The 21,425-nt window shown below is 40.4% G+C and overlaps 1 protein-coding gene across 7 annotated transcripts in view; it reads right to left on the bottom strand.

The window, feature by feature from the left end:
• ZNF462 (zinc finger protein 462) overlaps nucleotides 1-21,425 on the bottom strand; it is a 157,418-nt gene that overhangs the window by 9,344 nt on the left and 126,649 nt on the right. The window lies entirely within an intron of this gene.

Below are 21,425 nucleotides of genomic sequence, written 5' to 3'. Positions count from 1 at the left end.
TTACTGTTTAGTATTACTACTGTTTCTGAAGCTGACCACAGCCTGTTCATCACAGCTGGGATTATCTGAGAAAAATCTAGATGACAAATTCCTAAAAACTCTTTTAAAGTGTTAACTGTGGCTGATTTATGTTTATATAAAATGTGGTTAGAATAATGTGGGACTCCAAACTGGCTTCAAAAATATCATCCAAGAGAAATAAAAACTCACCCCGTGAAAACTCTGTGGGGATATTCTATTTGGGGTTCTCATAACAATGGTAGCACACACTGCCCCCTCTTCAATTAATCTGTTCTCCGAACTTCTTCAGTTGCATGCACAGAATGATCAAGAATGACAGCACAGGAGCCAAGCCAACAAGACGACTCAAACCAGCACGGCGATGGGTTCCATGCTTTCCCTGGTGGGGGCCAAGGGAGGGGCCCATGAGGGGCCCATATATGAGACCTAGTTCTGGCCTCCTGAGGCACAGAGTTTTGAGTTGAAGAGGGAAGACAGACTTCATTAATTAGACTCCAAGGCAGATTTCCATAGCCATTACAGTAGAGATAGCACGTAATGAGGGCGCAGGAGATGATAAGGAGAATTTACAAGACGGTTCCAAAATATTCCCTGGGACCAGGCTGGAACAAAGATGTGCTGAGCACCGCCAATTCCATATGCCTGGCAGATGGAAACATCATCATCAACTGTGACAAATGCGCAACAGAGAGCCTCAGAGTATCAGGGCCAGCAGACAGTCCTGTGAGAAAGTGTAATACTTGTCCCCACGACACCATGTGTGTGTGTGGGGGGTGAGGGTGGCGGTCGGGTCAGCAGCATTGAAAACGAGGAAGAAAACTCAAGATAAAAGCTCTCTTAGAAAAAGAGAAACAATCCATTGATACAACTGGAAGAATGAAATCAGTTGACTTGGAAAACAGCTCAGCGTGAGGGTGGAAAAGAGGTCTTCCATGATCACAGCACGAAACCCTGAGGGAAGGCAAATTCCTGTTTGCTCATGAAAAAAAGTTTTAAAAAGGATTAGATTAAGATTGGACGGCATCACCGACTCAATGGACATGAGTTTGAGCAAACTCCAGGAGATGGTAAAAGGCAGGAAAACCTGGCGTACTGCAGTTCATGGGGTCGCAAAGAGTCGGTCCCGACTGAGCCAATGAACAACAGACTATGGCGAAGAGGGGGAAGCCCAGTTAGAATCTTTCTTCCTTTTCTTTCCCTCTAAGAGTTCACGATACCTGTCAAGCAAAGGACTTTTGCTTAGACTACCTTCCTAATTAGGGTTTTATCTACTGTCCTCATGCCTACAAACCTATATAGATTTTAAAAATATTTATTTTTATAACAAAGAAGCAAAAAGGGAGGGCACAAGGAGCAGGAGCTTTGAAGTCAGACAGAGCTGAGTTCAAGTTTAGGGTTTGCCATGAACCACAGGGCTCTGAACATACACGGCCTCAGTGTCCTTGTCTGTATCGATGAAGAGGGTCATCATAGTACCTGAAACCCAACAGTTCACCAAATTGTGGTTTCCCTTTCCCTTTCTGGGAATGTGGCCTTTTCCAATTTTTGGCTTTTGGAAATGTGTATAAGAAGCATCATGAATGCATATTTATGAAGTTATGTTTTACCACAAAGTCTACATTTTAATCAAATAGCATTTATGACAAATATCCGAATAAAAGTTTTCTGGGTTGCCAGGTTTTTTTTTTTCTTTTTCAGGAAAAGGAGGCAAGATTCCAACTGGCCTAATTTTGAATTATGCAAAGAAAAAAATTTTTGAAATGATCGGTACTTCACATCATAAAGGGGCAGCCTTTTCCTGTCACTTTCTCCCCACTTTCAGCCAGGTCAGCTACAGGCATGTGGAACGGGCAGGAGAGGTGGGCATTGCCAGGAAACAAAAATAATGAGACTGAGAAAGGCCAAAAAACAATCCTCCAACACCTTCTTTAATCCAGCAGTTTGTGCTCATTCATTCACTGATTCATTCATTCAGGACTCCCAGCGGCCCTGCCGTGTGCCAGGCCCTGTGCCTATCAAGGAACTCACAGTGACAGAAGGAGATCTGTCACCAAACCAAATGTTATTTTTTCTTTTCCGCCTTCCTCTTTCTTCTCCTTTTACAGGAAAACTGTTAGCATTTTGGATTTTGCACAATTTTAGGAGTGCATGACATTTTCATGGTATAACATTCACCCAAGGGACTCACCTAGGATGTATTTGTCCTAAAGATTTCTAAAATAAATGAATTTTCTTTTTGCTATGTAATTAGATTTTAAATTAAAAATTCTTTATAGGGTTGAGTTCTTACTATATCTTTAATCTCCAAACTAGCAATCTAGGAGTCATCATCATACAAAAGTAAGCCTTCTGGCTGCATTTATGAGCCTCTGTCCCTTCCCTCCCTCCTGCCAGATTCCCTGTGTACATGCTTACCACCTCTTATATCTATCCGTCCAGTGTGGTTGAATGGAGGGAATTTTTTTTTTTTTTTAATTAAATCTGCTCATGTCAATCTCCTCTTGCCCTGAGGATAAAACCCCAATTCCTTACTGTGGTTTACGTGTCTGATTATCATCTTACATTCTGGTCCACCCTCTCCCCTTTGCTGACTCCCCTTTGCTCCCACAGTCCTGAACTTATAGAGGTTCCCGGAACAGGCCAATCTCTTGACTTTGCGCCTCTTTCTGCACAGGCCGTGACCTCCGTGTGAAACTCTGTCCAGCCTGCCTCCCTGATGTGGTTCCTCCTCAGCCTACCATACCAGTCTCACTCCAATGTCACTGCATCTGGGGGACTTTCCCTCAATTCCTGCTTGGTTAAATATCCTTGCTCGAGGCTTCCACAGCAGCCTCCCCTGCCCTCCCCTTTTACATAGCCCAGGGAACTGTAGTCAGTATCCTATAATAACCTATGATAGCAAAGAACATACATATGTGTAACTGAATCACTTTGCTGTACATCTGAAACTAACACAATGTTGTAAATTAACTATATTGTAATTAAAAACAAACTCAGTAATTAACATCTTCTGGCCTGCCTCCCCAAAAGAACAAACTCCATGAAGACAGACACCCTGCAGCTCAGCCAGATCTGCACTGGCCAGCGAGGTGTCCAGATTGAAGTGGGCATGGTTCTCACCTCCTAATTACTGCTACTGCTACTGCTAAGTCACTTCAGTCGTGTCCGACTCTGTGCGACCCCATAGACGGCAGCCCACCAGGCTCCTCCGTCCCTGGGATTCTCCAGGCAAGAACACTGGAGTGGGTTGCCATTTCCTTCTCCAATGCATGAAAGTGAAAAGTGAAAGTGGACACGCTCAGTCGTGTCCAACTCTTAGCCACCCCATGGACTTCAGCCTAGCAGGCTCCTCCGCCCATGGGATTTTCCAGGCAAAAGTACTGGAGTGGGGTGCCATTGCCTTCTCCATCCTAATTACTAGGTGTCTGCATCTTCATTTAATATATTTTTCTTTCCCACAAATATATACAATGAAAAATTAGCAAACGGAAAAAAAAATCATGTAAAATCCAACAACCTATACAGAGTACCTGTGAAGAAGTTGTTACATTTCTGTATCTCTGTTCTCTATTCACAGATGATGTACAGTAGTATTTTTTATGCCTGGTATGAGATAAATATCAATCTCTATATACATCTATTTAATATATGTATACATTTAATATATGTATACATCCAATCACCATATAATACTTTGTCAAGTGAATATATTATAGTTTACTTGACTCTTCCCATGTGGAGTTTACCTTTGGTTATTTCTGGCTTTTCACTATTAAAAATGCAGTAGTAAGCCTTCCTATATAAGGCTTTCAGGCTTAGTTTTAGCCATGGCACTCAGAAAAGAAAAAGAAATAAAAGGAATCAAAATTAGAAAAGAAGTAAAACTGTCACAGTTTGCAGCTGACATGAAAACAATACATGGAATATCTTAAAGATGCCACCAGAGAACTACTAAAGTTCATCAATGAGTTCAGTAAGATTGCAGAATATAAAATTAATACACAGAAATGTTTTATACTAACATTTGAAGATCAGGAAGAGAAACTAAGGAAAAGAGTTCCACTTATTATCACATCAGAAAGAATAAAATACCTAGGAATAAACCTACCTAAGGAGACAAAAAACCTGTACTCTGAAAATTATAAGATGCTAATGAAAGAAACTGAAAATGAGACAAACAGATGGAAAGATATACCATGTTCTTGAATGGGAAGAATCAATATTGTCAAAAGGACTATACCGCCCAAAGCATTCTACACATTGAGTGCAATCCCTATCAAATGACCAATGGCATTTTTCTTCACAGAACTGGAACAAAAAATGTTAAAACTTGTATGGAAACACAAAAGACCCTGAATAGCTAAAGCAATCCTGAGAATGAAAAACTGATCTGGAGGAATCAGGCTCCCTGACTTCAAATTATACTACAAAGCTAGACATCAAAGCAGTATGGCACTGGCACAAAAATAGAAATGCAGATCAACGGAACAGGATAGAAAGCTCGGAAATAAACTCATGTACCTACGGCCAATTAAAACGAGGCAAGAACGTACACTGGAGAAAAGACAGTCTCTTTGGACAAGTCATGGTGGAGAGTTCTGACAAAAGGTGGTCCACTGGAGAGGTCAATGGCAAGCCACTTCACTATTCTTGCCTTGAGAAAAGTATGTAAAGGCAAAAAGATATGACGCTGAAAGATGAACTCCCCAGGTTGATAGGTGCCCAATACGCTACTAGAGAAGAGTGGAGAAATAAAACCAGAAAGAATGAAGCGACAGAGCCAAGTGAAAACAACGCCCAGTTGCAGATGTGACTGGTGATGGAGGAAAAGTCTGATGCTGTAAAGAACAATATTGCACAGGATCCTGGAATGTCAGGTCCATGAATCAAGGAAAATTGGAAGTGGTCAAATAGGAGATGGTAAGAGTGAACATCAGCATTTTAGGAATCAGTGAACTAAAATGGACTTGAATGGGCGAATTTAACTCAGATGACCATTATATCTACTATTGTGGGCAAGAATCCCTTAGAAGAAATGGAGTAGCCATCATGGTCAACAAAAGAGTCTGAAATGCAGTACTTGGATGCAGTCTCAAAAATGACAGAATGATCTCTGTTTGTTTCCAAGGCAGACCATTCAATATCACAGTAATCCAGGTCTATGCCCTGACCAGTAGCTGAAAAGGTGAGGTTGAACGGTTTTATGAAGACCTATAAGACCTTCTAGAACTAACACCCAAAAAAGATGTCCTTTTCATTACAGGGGACTGGGATGCAAAAGTAGCAAATCAAGAGATACGTGAAGTAACAGGCAAATTTGGCCTTGGAGTACAAATGAAGCAGGGCAAAGGCTGACAGAGTTTTGCCAAGAGAATGCACTGGTCATAGCAAACACCCTCTTCCAACAACACAAGACAAGACTCTACACATGGACATCACCAGATGGTCAACAACGAAATCAGATTGATTATATTCTCCGCAGCCAAAGATGGAGAAGCTCTATACAGTCAGCAAAAATAAGACCGGGAGCTGACTGTGGCTCAGATCATGAACTCCTTATTGCCAAATTCAGACTGAAATTGAAGAAAGTAGGAAAACCACTAGAGCATTCAGGTATGACCTAAATCAAATCCCTTATAATTATACAATGGAAGTAAAAAATAGATGCAAAGGATTAGATCTGATAGAGCGCCTGAAGAACTATGGACGGAGGTTTGTAACACTGTACAGGAGGCAGTGATCAAGACCATTCCCAAGAAAAGAAATGCAAAAAGGCACAATGGTTGTCTGAGGAGGCTTTACAAATAGCTGAAAATAGAAGAGAAGTGAAAGGCAATGGAGAAAAGGGAAGATACAACCATTTGAATGCACATCTCCAAAGAATAGCAGGGAGAGATAAGAAAGCCTTCCTCGGGATCAATGCAAAGAAATAGAGGAAAACAACAGAATTGGAAAGACTAGAAATCTCTCCAAGAAAATCAGTGATACCAAGAGAACTTTTCATACAGAGACAGGCATAATAAAGGACAGAAATGGTATGGACCTAACAGAAGCAAAAGATATTAAGAAGAGGTGGCAAGAATACACAGAAGAACTATACAAAAAGATCTTCATGACCCAGATAACCACAATGGTGTGATCACTTCCCTAGAAACAGACATCCTGGAATCTTAAGTTAAGTGGGCCTTAGGAAGCATCACTACGAACAAAGCTTGTGGAGGTGATGGAATTCCAGTTGAGCTATTTCAAATCCTATAAGATGATACTGTGAAAGTGCTGCACCCAATATGCCAGCAAATTTGGAAAACTCAAATTTTTTTTGGAATTTGAGGAAATTCCAAAAAACTGGAAAAGGTCAGTTTTCATTCTAATCCCAAAGAAAAGCTATGACAAAGAATGTTCAAAGTATCACACAACAATTGCACTCATCTCACATGCTAGCAAAGTAATGCTCAAAATTCTCCAAGCCATGAACTGTGAACTTCCAGATGTTAAAGCTGGATTTAGAAAAGGCAGAATAACCAGAGATCAAATTGCCAACATCCGTTGGATCATCGAAAAAGGAAGAGAGTTCTGCAAGAAAAAGCAAGAAGTAAAGCAAGTACTTCTGCTTTATTGACTACACCAAAGCCTTTGACTGTGTGGATCACAACAAACTGGAAAATTTACCTGCCTCCTGAGAAATCTGTATGCAGGTCAAGAAGCAACAGTAAGAATGGGACATGGAACAACAGACTGGTTCCAAATCGGGAAAGGAGTACATCAAAGTTGTATATTTTCACCCTGATTATTTAACTTATACGCAGAGTATATCATGAGAAATGCTGGCCTGATGAAGCAGAAGCTGGAATCAAGACTGCCAGGAGAAATATCAATAACCTCAGATACACAGATGATACCATTCTTATGACAGAAAGTAAAGAACTAAAGAGCCTCTTGATAAAAGTGAAAGAAGAGAGTGAAAAAGTTGGCTTAAAACTCAACATTCAGAAAACTAAGTTCATGGCATGTGGTCCCATCACTTCATAGCAAATAGATGGGGAAACAATGGAAACAGTAAGAGTCTTTATTTGGGGGAGGGGGCTCCAAAATCACTGCAGATGGTGAGTGCAGCCATAAGATTAAAAGATGCTAGCTCCTTGGAAGAAAAGCTATGACCAACCAAGACAGTGTATTAAAATCAGAGACATTACTTTGCTGACAAAGGTCCATCTAGTCAAAGCTATGGTTTTTCCAATCGTCACATATGGATGTGAGAGTTGGACTATAAAGAAAGCTGAGCGCCAAAGAATTGATGCTTTTGAACTGTGGTGCTGGAGAAGACTCTTGAAAGTCCCTTGGACTGCAAGGAGATCAAACCAGTCAATGCTACAGGAAATCAGTCCTGAATATTCGTTGGAAGGACTGATGCTGAAGCTGAAACTCCAATACTTTGGCCACCTGATGCAAAGAACTGACTCAATGGCAAAGACCCTGATGCTGGGAAAGAGAAGGCAGGAGCAGAAGGGTATGACAGAGGATGAGATGGTTGGATGACCTCACTGACTCGATGGACGTGAGTTTGAGCAAGCTCTGGGAGCTGGTGATGGACAGGGAGGCCTGGTTGCAGTCCATGGGGTCGCAAAGAATTGGACATGACTGAGGGACTGAACTGAACTGACTCAATAAGTAGTACTGGGAAAACTGGACAGCTATACGTAAAAGAATGAAATCAGAACATTCTCTAACATCACACACAAAAATAAACTCAAAATGGATTAAAATCCTAAATATAAGACTGTATACTATAAAACCCTAAGAGGAAAACATAGGCAAAATACTCTTCGATATAAATCACAGCAGTATTTTTCTATCCATTTCCTAGAGTAAGGGAAATTTAAAAAAAATAAATGGGACCTAATGAAACTCAAAATGTTTTGTACAGCAAAGGAAATCATCAATGAAATGAAAAGACAACCCACAGAATGGGAGAAAATATTTGAAAACGATGTGACCAATGAGGGAGTAATGCCTAAAATATATAAACAGCTCATACAGCTCAATATCAAAAAAACCAAAAAACCCAAATGGACAGAAGATCTAAATAGACATTTCTCCAAAGAAGACATATGGCCAATAAATATATTACTAGACGCTCAACATTGCTAATTATTAGAGAAATATAAATCGTAAAAATTATGTATCACTTCATACTGGTCAGAATGGTCATCATTAAAGAGTCTACAAGTTGGGACTTCCCTGGCATTCCGGTGGTTAAGACTCCCTAAGTTTCCACAGTAGGGGGCACAGGTTAGATCTCTGGTTGGGAAACTAAGATCTCACATGCGGCATGGTGCGGGCTCCCACAAAAAATGTCTATAAACAACACGTGCTGGAGAAGGAGTGGAGAAAAGGGAAACTTCCTACACTGTTGGTGAGAATGTAAATTGGTACAACCACTATTGAGAACAGTATCAGTCAGTTCAGTTCAGTCGCTCAGTCGTGTCCAACTCTTTGCCACCCCATAACCGCAAGCACACTAGGCTCTCCTGTCCACTACCAACTCCTGAAGCTTGCTCAAACTCATGTCCATCGAGTTGGTGATGCCATCCAACCATCTCATCTTCTGTGATCCCATTCTCCTCCTGCCTTCTATCTTTCCCCTCCTGCCTTCTATCTTTCCCAGCATTAGGGTCTTTGCCAATGAGTCAGTTCTTCGCATCAGGTGGCCAAAGTATTGGAGCTTCAGCTTCAGCATCAGTCTTTCCAATGAATATTCAGGACTGATTTCCTTTAGGATGGACTGGTTGGATCTCCTTGTAGTTCAAGGGACTCAAGAGTCTTCTCCAACACCACAGTTCAAAAGCATCAATTCTTCAGCTTTCTTTATAGTCCATTCTCACATCCATACATGACTATTGGAAAAACTATAGCTTTGACTAGATGGACTTCTGTCAGCAAAGTAATGTCTCTGCTTTTTAATATGCTGTCTAGGTTGATCACAGCTTTCCTTCTAAGGAGCAAGTGTTTTTTAATCTCATGGCTGCACTCACTATCTGCAGTGATTTTTGAGCCCAAGGAAATAAAGTCTGTCACTATTTCCAGTATTTCCCCATCTGTTTGCCATGAAGTGATGGAACCAGATGCCATGATCTTAGTTTTTTGAATGCTGAGTTTTAAGCCATCTTTTTCGCTCTCCTCTGTCACTTTCATCAAGAGGCTCTCCAGTTCTTTCACTTTCTGCCATAAGGGTGGTGTTATCTGCATATCTGAGGTTATTGATGTTTCTCCCGAACCTTGATTCCAGCCTGTGCTTCATCCAGCCTGGCATTTAACATGATGCACTTTGCATATAAGTTAAACAAGCAAGGTGACAATATACAGCCTTGACATACTCCTTTCCCGATTTGGAACCAGTCTGTTGTTCCATGTCCAATTCTAACTGTTGCTTCTTGACCTGCATACAGATTTCTCAGGAGGCAGGTAAGGTGGTCTGGTATTCCCATCTCTTGAAGAATTTTCCACAGTTTGTTGTGATCTACACAGTCAAAGGCTTTGGTGTAGTCAATAAAGCAGATGTTTTTATGGAACTCTCTTGCTTTTTCTATGATCCAATGGATGTTGGCAATTTGATCTCTAGCTCCTCTGTCTTTTCTAAATCCAGCTTGAACTCTTGGAAGTTCATGGTTCATGTACAGTTAAAGCCTGGCTTGGAGAATTTTGAGCATTACTTTGCTAGCATGTGAGATGAGTGCAATTGTTGGGTGATAGTTTGAACATTCTTTGTCATTACCCTTCTTTGGTATTGGAATTAAAACTGACCTTTTCTAGTCCTGTGGCCACTGCTGAGTTTACCAAATTTGCTGGCATGTTTAATGTAGTACTTTCACAGCATCATCTTCTAGGATTTGAAATAGCTCAACTGGAATTCCATCACTTCCACTAGTTTTGTTCATAGTGATGCTTCCTAAGGCCCACTTGACTTTGCATTCCAGGATGTCTGGTTCTAGGAAAGTGATCACACCATTGTGGTTATCTGGGTCATAAAGATCTTTTTGTACAGTTCTTCTGTGTATTTCTTAGTATCTTCTGCTTCTGTTAGGTTCATACTATTAAATGGTATGGACCTAACAGAGAGAACAGTATAGAGGTTCCTTAAAACTAAAAATGACTCAGCAACCCCACTCCTGGGCATAAATCTGAAGAAAATCATAATTTGAAAAGATACACGTCCTTCAGTGTTCAGTGCAGTTCACAATAACCAAGACGTGGAAGCAGGCTAAATGTCCACTGACAGAGAAAGGAATACAGAACATGTGGTGCATATATACCACTTGGGCTTCCCTCATAGCTCAGTCGGTAAAGTATTTGCCTGCAATGATGGAGACCCAGGTTCGATTCCTGGGTCGGGAAGATCCCCTGGAGAAGGAAATGGCAACCCACTTCAGTATTCTTGCCTGGAGAATCCCATGGACAGAGGAGCCTGGCAGGCTACAGTCCATGGGGTCACAAAAGTCAGACACAACTTAGCAACTAAACCACCATGTACTACTACTACTAAGTCACTTCAGTCGTGTCCGACTCTGTGTGACCCCATAGACGGCAGCCCACCAGGCTCCCCCGTCCCTGGGACTCTCCAGGCAAGAACACTGGAGTGGGTTGCCATTTCCTTCTCCAATGCATGAAAGTGAAAAGTGAAAGTGAAGTCGCTCAGTCGTGTCTGGCTCTTCGCGACTCCATGGACTGCAGCCTACCAGGCTCCTCCATCCATGGGATTTTCCAGGCAAGAGTACTGGAGTGGGGTGCCACTGCCTTCTCCAAAACCACCATGTACTACTTAGCCATAAAAAAATGAATGAATATGACATTTGTAACAACATGGATGGACCCACAAATTATCACACTCAGTGAAGTAAGCCAGAGAAAGACATTTATCATATGGTATCGCTTATGTGTGGAATCTTTAAAAAAATGGCACAAATGAACATATTTACAAAACAGAAATTGGGTTATAGATGTATAATACAAACTTACAGTTATGGGGGGAAGACAGATAGGGATAAAGAGATTGGGATTGACATATATACACTATACATATAAAGCAGATAACTAATAAGGACCTACTGTATATCATAGGGGATATTCTGTAATATTCTGTAATAACCTATATGGGAAAATAGTCTGAAAAATAATGGATATATATATATATCTGAACCACTTTGCTGTACACCTAAAATTAATACAACATTGTAATTCAACTATACTCCAATATAAATTTTTTAAAAATACATTAATTAAAAAAAAACACAGTAGTAAGACTTCCAGTATATAAACCTTTCTTTCATGTTTAGATTTTATAGGCTAAATTCTCAGACATGAAATCAAGTGTCAAAGTCAAATGATATACAGATCTTATATTACAGTTCCAATATATTTCTAAGTTGGCTTCTAAAATGTTCATACTGGTACATGATCAGTACTTTCTGGACCCAGAAATTGGTGGGTATCTGACCAACTTCTTAATGGGTCAGAAGACCTATGGAGGGACATTCACTTTTTTTCTCTGGAGATGAGAAGCGGTTTATCACCTTGTTTCCCAAAAGGGCCACAACAGAGGGAGAAAGAGAGCAAGGCTGAGTATGCGTTCTAGAACCTGGCTCCCTGGAGCCTTCTGAAGGCAGAAGAAGCCATCCACGCTTTTAAAGGGTAGACTGTTCAAATACATAATCACTCAAGACAGTAACATTACATGTAGATCCTCATATCCTGTGAAAGTTATTTGTGAATGTCCATGAACCCAAAGTCACCTGTGAGGGCTACTCACTGAGAACTGTGTGGAAACTTGTCTAGTAAGGAATTGAGATGAAGTGCCAGTGAGCAGCAAAACCTGTTTCCCTTCACACTGAAGTGGGGACACTGCAAACCCTTCCACGCTCACGCTGGATGCTCAAGCTGCAGCACTACCTTTGTCTTTTTGTTAGCTGCTTTTTAGCCAGTCAGCAAATGGTTTTGATCTGTCCTTAGCAGAGGAAAGAATTTCCATACTAATTCTTACTTCTAAGAATTCTTCTAAGAATTATTAGAGTTCTTACTTCTAAGAGGAGAGGAGTGTTATGTGGTTTACAAATATAACCAAGTTGCACATGCATTTTCATACTGTCCTGGGGGACAAACCAGTTTTACAGGAAAGACTGATAAAAACTTGCTTGTAAAGGGACGAATGACACTGGGTGCTCTCATCTTCAGGTTGCCTAGCAGACATCAAGTGGAGGAGATGTGATGAAGAAAAATCTACTTAACCTTTCCAGAGGCCCCCTCCTAGCGACTTAACACTTGTACATTCAAAAAGAGACACCCGATCGGGGTGTGCACATCACCTACCAGTGCATGCTTCTGTTACGGAGAAAGGCCAAGTGAACTTTTTACTTCTAGAAGAAGTGACAGCAGAGAACATGGAAAAACTGCCTCCTACATCAGAAATGCCCATCTCAGTCACAAACTGAGAATACGTAGTTACAAAGATGTAAAAGGACTGATGGCCCAGGCCAGCAAACTTTTCCTGTGAAAGGCCAGTTGAGCAAGTTTTCCTAGGCTTTCTGGACCACATAGTCTGTCACAACTACTCAATTATCCTCTATCTTGAAAGCAGTCACAGACAGTACAGAAATGGATGAACGTGACTGTGTTCCAAGAAAACTGTATTTAGGGACACTGAAATTTGAATTTCATGTAATTTCACATGTCACGAAATATTACTCTTTTGATTTTTGTCAACCATGGAACAACAGACTGGTTCCAAATAGGAAAAGGAGTTCGTCAAGGCTGTATATTGTCACCCTGTTGATTTAACTTATATGCAGAGTACATCATGAGAAACACTGGACTGGAAGAAACACAAGCTGGAATCAAGATTGCCGGGAGAAATATCAGTAACCTCAGATATGCAGATGACACCACCCTTATGGCAGAAAGTGAAGAGGAACTCAAAAGCCTCTTGATGAAAGTGAAAGTGGAGAATGAAAAAGTTGGCTTAAAGCTCGACATTAAGAAAACGAAGATCATGGCATCCGGTCCCACCACTTCATGGGAAATAGATGGGGAAACAGTGTCAGACTTTATTTTTCTGGGCTCCAAAATCACTACAGATGGTGACTGCAGCCATGAAATTAAAAGACGCTTACTCCTTGGAAGGAAAGTTATGACCAACCTAGATAGCATATTCAAAAGCAGAGACATCACTTTGCCAAAAAAGGTTCATCTAGTCAAGGCTATGGTTTTTCCTGTGGTCATGTATGGATGTGAGAGTTGGACTGTGAAGAAGGCTGAGTGCCGAAGAATTGATGCTTTTGAACTGTGGTGTTGGAGAAGACTCTTGAGAGTCCCTTGGACTGCAAGGAGATCCAACCAGTCCATTCTGAAGGAGATCAGCCCTGGGATTTCTTTGGAAGGAATGATGCTAAAGCTGAAACTCCAGTACTTTGTCCACCTCATGCGAAGAGTTGACTCATTGGAAAAGACTCTGATGCTGGGAGGGATTGGGGGCAGGAGGAGAAGGGGATGACAGAGGATGAGATGGCTGGATGGCATCACTGACTTGATGGACGTGAGTCTAAGTGTACTCCGGGAGTTGGTGATGGACAGGGAGGCCTGGCGTGCTGAGATTCATGGGGTCGCAGAGTCGGACATGACTGAGCAACTGATCTGATCTGATTAAAAAATGTGAAAACCATTCTTGGCTGTCAGACCATATAAATAGGCAGTGGTTCCAATCTGGTCCATAGGCCAGTGTCTGCCCACCCCTGACTCAGGCCTTCAGGTGGTTTCCCCAGTGGATCTTCTTTGCCTGTCTCTGAAAGTCAGAATGGGAATGAGGGAAAGGAACCAGTGGGACAAAGGTTCAGCAAAGTGCTGTCTCTATGAATTTTACAGGGAGATGGTCAAAGATGCAGGTAAAAGTCGTGAATTCTCAACGAGCCTTTCAATCAAAGCTCTTGGAAAAGCTTCTAGGAAAGACGTGCAGCACAGTGTATTAAGGTTCTATGAAAGATGAGCCATGACACCACACTTGCTATGCAACTATGCTGCCCTCCTATTTGATAGATACCTTTATCCAGTACTTACCATGCTGGTTGTGACTCTTTGTTTAAGCTCATCTCACCTGCTTGCTTATAAACTCTTCCAGGGTAGCGACCATTTCTTATTTAGTTTTACAGGCTCAGTGCAGAGTATAAGGCCAGTCATCTAGTTGACACATAACACATGTTATCTGAATTTACCAGTAACATAAAAACCCATAGGCAATCATAAAGTATAAAGGACTTCATAATATTGTATGCCAAGGTATAAATTTGCTTGCTAATAAAATTGGACATTTTTCTAAATGCTTACCAAATAATTATATGCTAAAAATTAACCCAGTCATTTTTACATATATCACTTAACCCTTATGATCATTCTGCAAGCTATGTGTTATCTTCCATATTTGCAGATGAGGAAAACAGAACACAAAACAAGTAAGTGATGGGCCAGGTTTGAACTCACACCTTCAGGCGACACAGCGCCAGCTTTCCCCATTAGAATACAGATCATCTGTTGAAATGCAAAACTGCTTACAAAACATGTAAAAATTATCCATGGGACACTGGCTGAACACAAGAAGGGAGAAAAAAGTACCGTGACAATAACATTCATTCCAAAATTTGATGGGATGAAGCAGGAAGAATCTTTTAAGAATATTTTCTTCAAAAGTAAAAACCATTTTAAGGACAAGGACTGTAAGAATAAAGGCTGGTAAAGGGTACGGGGCACAGAAGTCAAGGAGAGTACCTACTTTCTTTTGCGATCACTGAGTTAGAACAGAAAACACGCTGTTGCCAGACCTGACTTAGCAAAAGTCCAGACCAAATCAATCATTTCAAGAATCTCAGCACAACCCCAGTCACAAGCACTCAAGAAAGCCACGTGAAAGGCATCATTAAAGTCAAAGAACTTTGTTGTCGGCCAACTGAGCTGCTGCCAATCTCCAGAACTCGAAATCCAGAGGCCAAGGTGCTGCTGCTGCCATGTTCTGGTTATTTGGACAAACAGGATACTTAAAATTTCTCATCGGAAAAGTGATTTCACTTATTGATTTATTTAGCAACCAACTACTGGAGACTTAATTATACGCAGGGCACCATGGTGAGATTTGAGAAGGAAAGAGAGGTAAATATTGTGGTTTCCATTTTAAGAATGTTGCACCCAGTGGCAAGACAGAATCTTGTTAAGAGTTAAGTACAAGCTGAGGCTGCATGAACACGTGCCTGAATAGAGGAAGAAGGAAAGTTCTACGCAAGTTTGGAAGCAGAGGCCATTCATTTTGGCTGGATACTTTATTTTTTATGTATGCACGTAAGTATGTTGTCCTCCGCTCATTCCCAATAGCATATTGGACACCATCCAACCTGGGAAACTCATCTTTCGGTGCATATCTTTTTGTGTTTTATACAGTTAATGAGGTTCTCATGGCAAGTATACTGGGGTGGTTTGCCATTCCCTTTGAACTGTGTTGCTGGGAAAGACTCCTCAGAGTCCCTTGGACAGCAAGGAGATCAAACCAGTCAATATTAAAGGAAATGAACCCTGAATACTCATTGGGAAGACTGAAGCTGAAGCTCCAATATTTTGGTCATCTGATGAGAACAGCTGACTCACTGGAAAAGTCCCTGATGACTGGGAAAGATTGAGGGCAGAAGGAGAAGAGGGCGTCAGAGGATGAGATGGCTGGATGGCATCACTGAGGCAATGGACAAGAACTTGGGCAAACTTCGGGAGATGGTGAGGGTCAGGGAGGTCTGGTGTGTTGCAGTCCATGGGGTCGCAAAGAGTCAGACACGACTGGGAGACTGAACAGCAACAAATGTATGCATTTTTAAGATTTTTTTTTTGATGTGTCCCATTTTTAAAGTCTTTCTTGAATTTGTCACAATATGGTTTCTGTTGTTTATATTCTGCTTTTTTGGTCATAAGGCATGTGGTATCTTAGCTCAAGGATCAAACCCTCACCCCTTGCATTGGAAGGTCAAATCTTAACCATTGGACCATTAGGGGAAGTCCCACTGGCGGGAGACTTTAGTGGACTGTTCCAAAGGTTACAGGTTAAGAACATCTTCAAATACCTACTTGAGAAATACCAACTACGGTTCTGCCAGGCACATCCCTCTGAAAAATTACCACACCTTTTGCTCATCTACCTCTGATTTTTTTTGTCTTCCAAAATACATGAAAGAAGCAGGTCTATGGTTGACAAATTCAGAAGCAACTAACATGAGGGAGAGCAGAGATGAAATGACAATCTTTTGGAAAGACTTCAGCTCGCAGGAACCCATGGAGGTGATAAAGCTAGATGCTAGGACTTAGTTCAGAAAGTAAACCCAGTCCAAAAAGCATGGCCTGAAGTGTATTTTATGATTTGGAGTCGGCGAAGGTTCTTCTTTTATTTCTTCTCATTTCCTTTGCTGGAAACAAATATTTGATGTGACTTTTTTTTTTTTTTTTTTTGCCATCATAGATTTCACTGGTCCAGAGAGTGAAACAATTTTACTGGAATAAGTAAAACATTGGCGATTCCTCCTAAGCTGAATGTTCTGCTGCTTCCTTCAAAATGACAAAAAGTAAGAGATACGAGTTCCTTAGAGTTCAGCCGCCTGAGGCTCCATTTGTATAAAAAATTAAAAACATTTCAAAGTAAATTCAATTAGTGAATGTGTATTGCCTGAATAGACTATCCTTCTAAATTTAATATAGCTAACATGACAATTTTACGAGCAAACCATGTTAGAGATAATATATTTTTATGTTCCTTAAACTAGCAAAGAGACTTCAGAACCATAAAGAACACTAACAAGGTACTGCAGATACTTAAACTTTCTTCAAAGAAAAATATATGGGTGGTTTTCTAAGTGTGAGAAGTGTGAGGTTTGGCTTTTTTCATGACTTCAAGGTTCCTAGAAATGTTACATCTTCATCTTGCACCAGCATTGCTAATAAATGGCATTACTAACATATAATTTCATTCTGTGTGTGTGTGTGTGAGTGTGTGTGTGAGAGAGGGAGGAACATAAAGGGAGATTGAAAGGATAGAATAGTCCACTTCGAGAAGACCTTGTGAGATAGGAAAAAAAAGGGAGTTGAAGGATGAAGAACTGAAATTCTAAATAGACTGTACTGTTTACTTTAGATTCCAAGAGATTACAAGCAAGATTCTTTGTTCACTGGTGCAAAGATAAAGATCGAGGAAGACAAGATTCTGTGTCACCTAAAAAATGAAGGTGCTAAAACAAATAAAAAGAAAAAAAATGAAAGTACTGGTTGTCAATCCTTTTCTATTTCACCTTCGCGTTCTGAGGATAAACACAGCAGTGTAAATCCAGGGCACTTCAGAGTTTGCTTCTTCAATGGAATGGTTTATTTGATTTCAGGGATCCTTTCTGCTGAACTAGTATTCTGTCCAGTCCATGAAATGATACAGTCTGACATCTTCAGAAACATTCCTGAAGTTTACAAGCTTTGCAGGCAGAATTCAGGAGTCCAGTTTTGAATGTCCAGTTCTGTTTAATGAACTCCTGTGACTGAAAATACATCCCATAGTGTCTTTTAGTTTCTTGTATATATTCTCTCCACCACACAAAATCACCTAAAGCTACTCGTGGAAGAATGTAATGAGCAACACACTCAACACATCATTTTACTAGAAAAGCAAGTAAACCTCAGTTTAGAACCAATTGCTACGTCTTATGGCACCCCACTCCAGTACTCTTGCCTGGAAAATCCCATGGATGGAGGAGCCTGGCAGGCTGCAGTCCATGGGGTCGCTAGAGTCGGACATGACTGAGCGACTTCACTTTCACTTTTCACTTTCATGCACTGGAGAAGGAAATGGCAACCCACTCCAGTGTTCTTGCCTGGAGAATCCCAGGGACGGGGGAGCCTGGTGGGCTGCCGTCTATGGGGTCGCACAGAGTTGGACATGACTGAAGTGACTTAGCAGCAGCAGCAGCTACGTCTTTTGCACATTTTATTTTTGACAATATACACATTCATCTGGATCTCTGCATCTTTATAGATCTATCTGTTCTCAAGATCCACCTTGTAAGAAGACTGCAGAAAATTAACATGTACTGAAGGCTGACCATGTGTCAGCTCATGGGGAACTTGCATCTTTTAGGTACTGAGGTATAATTACCATAAAATTAACCTATTTCAAATGAACATTTCAATGAGTTTTAGTAAATGTATGCACTGGTACAACCCTGCACCATCTTTTATTACTCTAAGAAGCACCTTCATACCGTCTGCCATCGATCTCTGCTCCAAACCTCCAGTCCCAAACAGCTCTGATCTGCTTTGTCTCCTTAATTCCGCCTTTTATAGAAATCGCACATCTAGTATTTTGTGTCTGGCTTTGGGCTTCCCTGGTGGCTCAGATGGTAAAGAATCTGCCTGCAATGTGGGAGACCTGGGTTCCTTCCCTGGGTTGGGAAGATCTCCTGGAGAAGGGAACTGCTACCCCCGCCAGTATTCTGGCCTGGAAAATCCCATGGACAGAGGAGCCTGGCAGGCTACAGTTCATGGGGGTCGCAAAGAGTCAGACACGACTGAATGACTCACTTTGTCCATTTAACATGATGATTCTGAGATTTAGCCACACTGGTACACGTATCAGTAGCTCATTTCTTTTACTGATCAGTAGCATTCCACTGTCTGGATAGAGCACATTTTGTTTATGCAGCCACTTTAGGTGACAGCAGACTTGCGGGATCAGATGGTAAAGCGTGGGTTTCACTTTTAAACAAATTGACAAAATGCTCCAAAGCAGATGTGCCAGATGACATTCCATTCAGCCACGTGTGAGATTTCCAGTTTCTTCACATCCTCATCAACACTTGGTGCTGTTGGTCTTCTTGGTTTTAGCCATTCTAGTGGACGGGTCTTATTAATGGTGAGTCTTATTAAGCATCTTTTCATGAGCTCATTTGCATATCCTCCTGCATAAAGTGCCTATTCAGAACTTTTTCTCATTTTTAATTGAACTGTTACTCTTCTTATTACTGAGCTGCAAAAGTTCTTTATATGTTTTGGTTGAAGTCTTTTGTTAGACAGTTATTTTGCAAATATTTACCTCCAATCTGTTGCTTGCCTTTTCATTTGCTTAATGAAGTCTTCTGAAGAGCAACAATTTAATTTTGATGACACCTGATTTATTGATTTTTTTTAATGATCACAGCTATTATATCTAAGAATTTTTTCCCAAGAGAAATTTGAGTGACATTGTGTTTCTTGTTCAGTTGCTAAGTGGTGTATGATGCTTTGCGACCCCATGGACTACAGCACACCAAGCTTCCCTGCCCTTCATTATCCCCTGAAGTTTGCTCAAATTCATGTCCATTGAGTGACATAAGGGTCAACAATCTCTATTTTCCACATGGAAATCCAACTGTAACAACACTACTTGTTGAAAAACTATTGTTTCCTTATTACCTTGGGACCTCTGATAAACATCAACTGTCCACATATATCAGGATTTATTTCTGAATTTTTTCTTCTGCACCACTGATCACAGTAAAAGTTGCAATCAGGAAGGATGAGTCTTCCAATTTTGTTCTTTTTTCATACTGCTTATGCTATTCTAGATCCTTTGCATTTCTATATACATTTTTGTGTGAGTTTATCAATTTCTACCAAAGAAAAAAGCCTACTGAGATTCTGATAGATTACACTGAATCTGTAGATCAGTTTGGGAAGCATTACCAATAGTGAGTCTTCTAATCCATGAGTACGGTATATATTACATTAATTTAGTTCTTTTCTCAATAGCATTTGTAGTTTTCAGCATACAGCTTTCACAGTTTTGTTTATTCTTAAGCATTTTATTCTTTTTGACATTATAAATGAAATTGATATTAAAATTTCATTTTGAGATTGTTCATTACTAGTGTATAGAAATTTATTATTGATCGTATCCTGCAATTCTGATAAACTCATGAATATTCCAATATCTCTTTAAATGGACTACTTAGGATTTTCTACCTACAAAGATCACATTATCTATGAACAAAAACAGTTTTATTTCTTCCTTTCCAATTCTTTGGCTTCAATTTCTCATCCTTACCTTATGGTTCTTGACTTTTGTATCTCAATCATTAGCAAACTTCTCTTTAGTACACTGTATATTGACACTCTTATAGCCTTTTCAGGAATGCTGAAATCAGACTTCTGTATATCCTTTACACCAAGGAATGACCATTTTTAATTAATGCATAATGTTACTGTCAATCAAAAATTCACTTTCAGCAGCTGTCTTTGTTTATAAAACAGTGTTTGGGTAATTATTTCAAAAATTCAAACTGCATTTTGTATTCGTCATTTAGAAAAGAAGGAATCATTAATAAGCACAAGTCTCATATATTTAACAACAACTGAGACAAAGATGAAGATCATTAGGCATGCTGAGAGTGGCGATTCTTTAGCCTCAATTAGGTGCTCATTGGACTTAATAAGCTGGTCAACCATGAGAGAGTAAGATTAAAGAACCAAGCACAGCATAGTGAAAATACAACATATCAAAGCCCATGTCTAAAGTGCAGAGTATAGTCAGTGATTTTATAGTCTATTTTAGGTCTTTAGGAACCATAACTGCCTTTCTGATGGGTGGTTGTTAACCCTGAGCTCTAACCAACTCACAGACAGACTGAGACATGGTTCTCAAAGTGTGGGAGATACCAGGACTTCGTTTAATCTTACAAAATTTCTGAGTAAAGTATTTAAGGATATGCAATTCCCATTTACAGATCAGGAAACAGATACAGAAATTGAAGTAACTTGCTGAAGCAGTTATAGTTAAGTGGTGAAGACAGAATTCAATCCTAGGTCTGTTTGGCTCCAGAAGTTCTTAACTGGGCTCCTAGCTTCCTGAGTAACCCATTTGCCTGATGCTTATTCTAAAGCCCGCACATTCCCGCCCGCTTCCGTATCTGGTATGGTTTCTAGTCTTGTCTGGAGTTCCCCAGTGACTCACAGCTACTATGCAGCCACTGGGGAAGAATCTATCTTCCAGGTTTGCTCTGTCCCAAAATACTAGTCTGATGGCTTCAACATTATAATAAAAAGACCTGAGGTGGTAACACAAATAAGACACAAGCACATGAATGTAAACAGCTTAGCTTGACATAGATGAGTGACTTTCCTTTCAGTGTGGGGGCAGAAATGCCAAGGAAGTTTGAATATGAAAGGGCATTAAAATTTGGTGTTTTTTTTTCTGGTATTAAAAGCTTTTAAGTGAGGTAATTCAGGCTTTTCTCTGCTCTCATTTTGCGGAGACACATTAGAAAATGAATGCATTCCAAAGTAGAGAAGTTAGGAATAATGCCATTAAATGGTAGGTGGGT

This window comes from Bos indicus x Bos taurus, chromosome 8 (genome assembly GCF_003369695.1).
Source record: "Bos indicus x Bos taurus breed Angus x Brahman F1 hybrid chromosome 8, Bos_hybrid_MaternalHap_v2.0, whole genome shotgun sequence".
NCBI lineage: Eukaryota > Metazoa > Chordata > Mammalia > Artiodactyla > Bovidae > Bos > Bos indicus x Bos taurus.
Note: the sequence above shows the minus strand (reverse complement) of the source record. Positions and strands in the feature narration are given on the sequence as shown.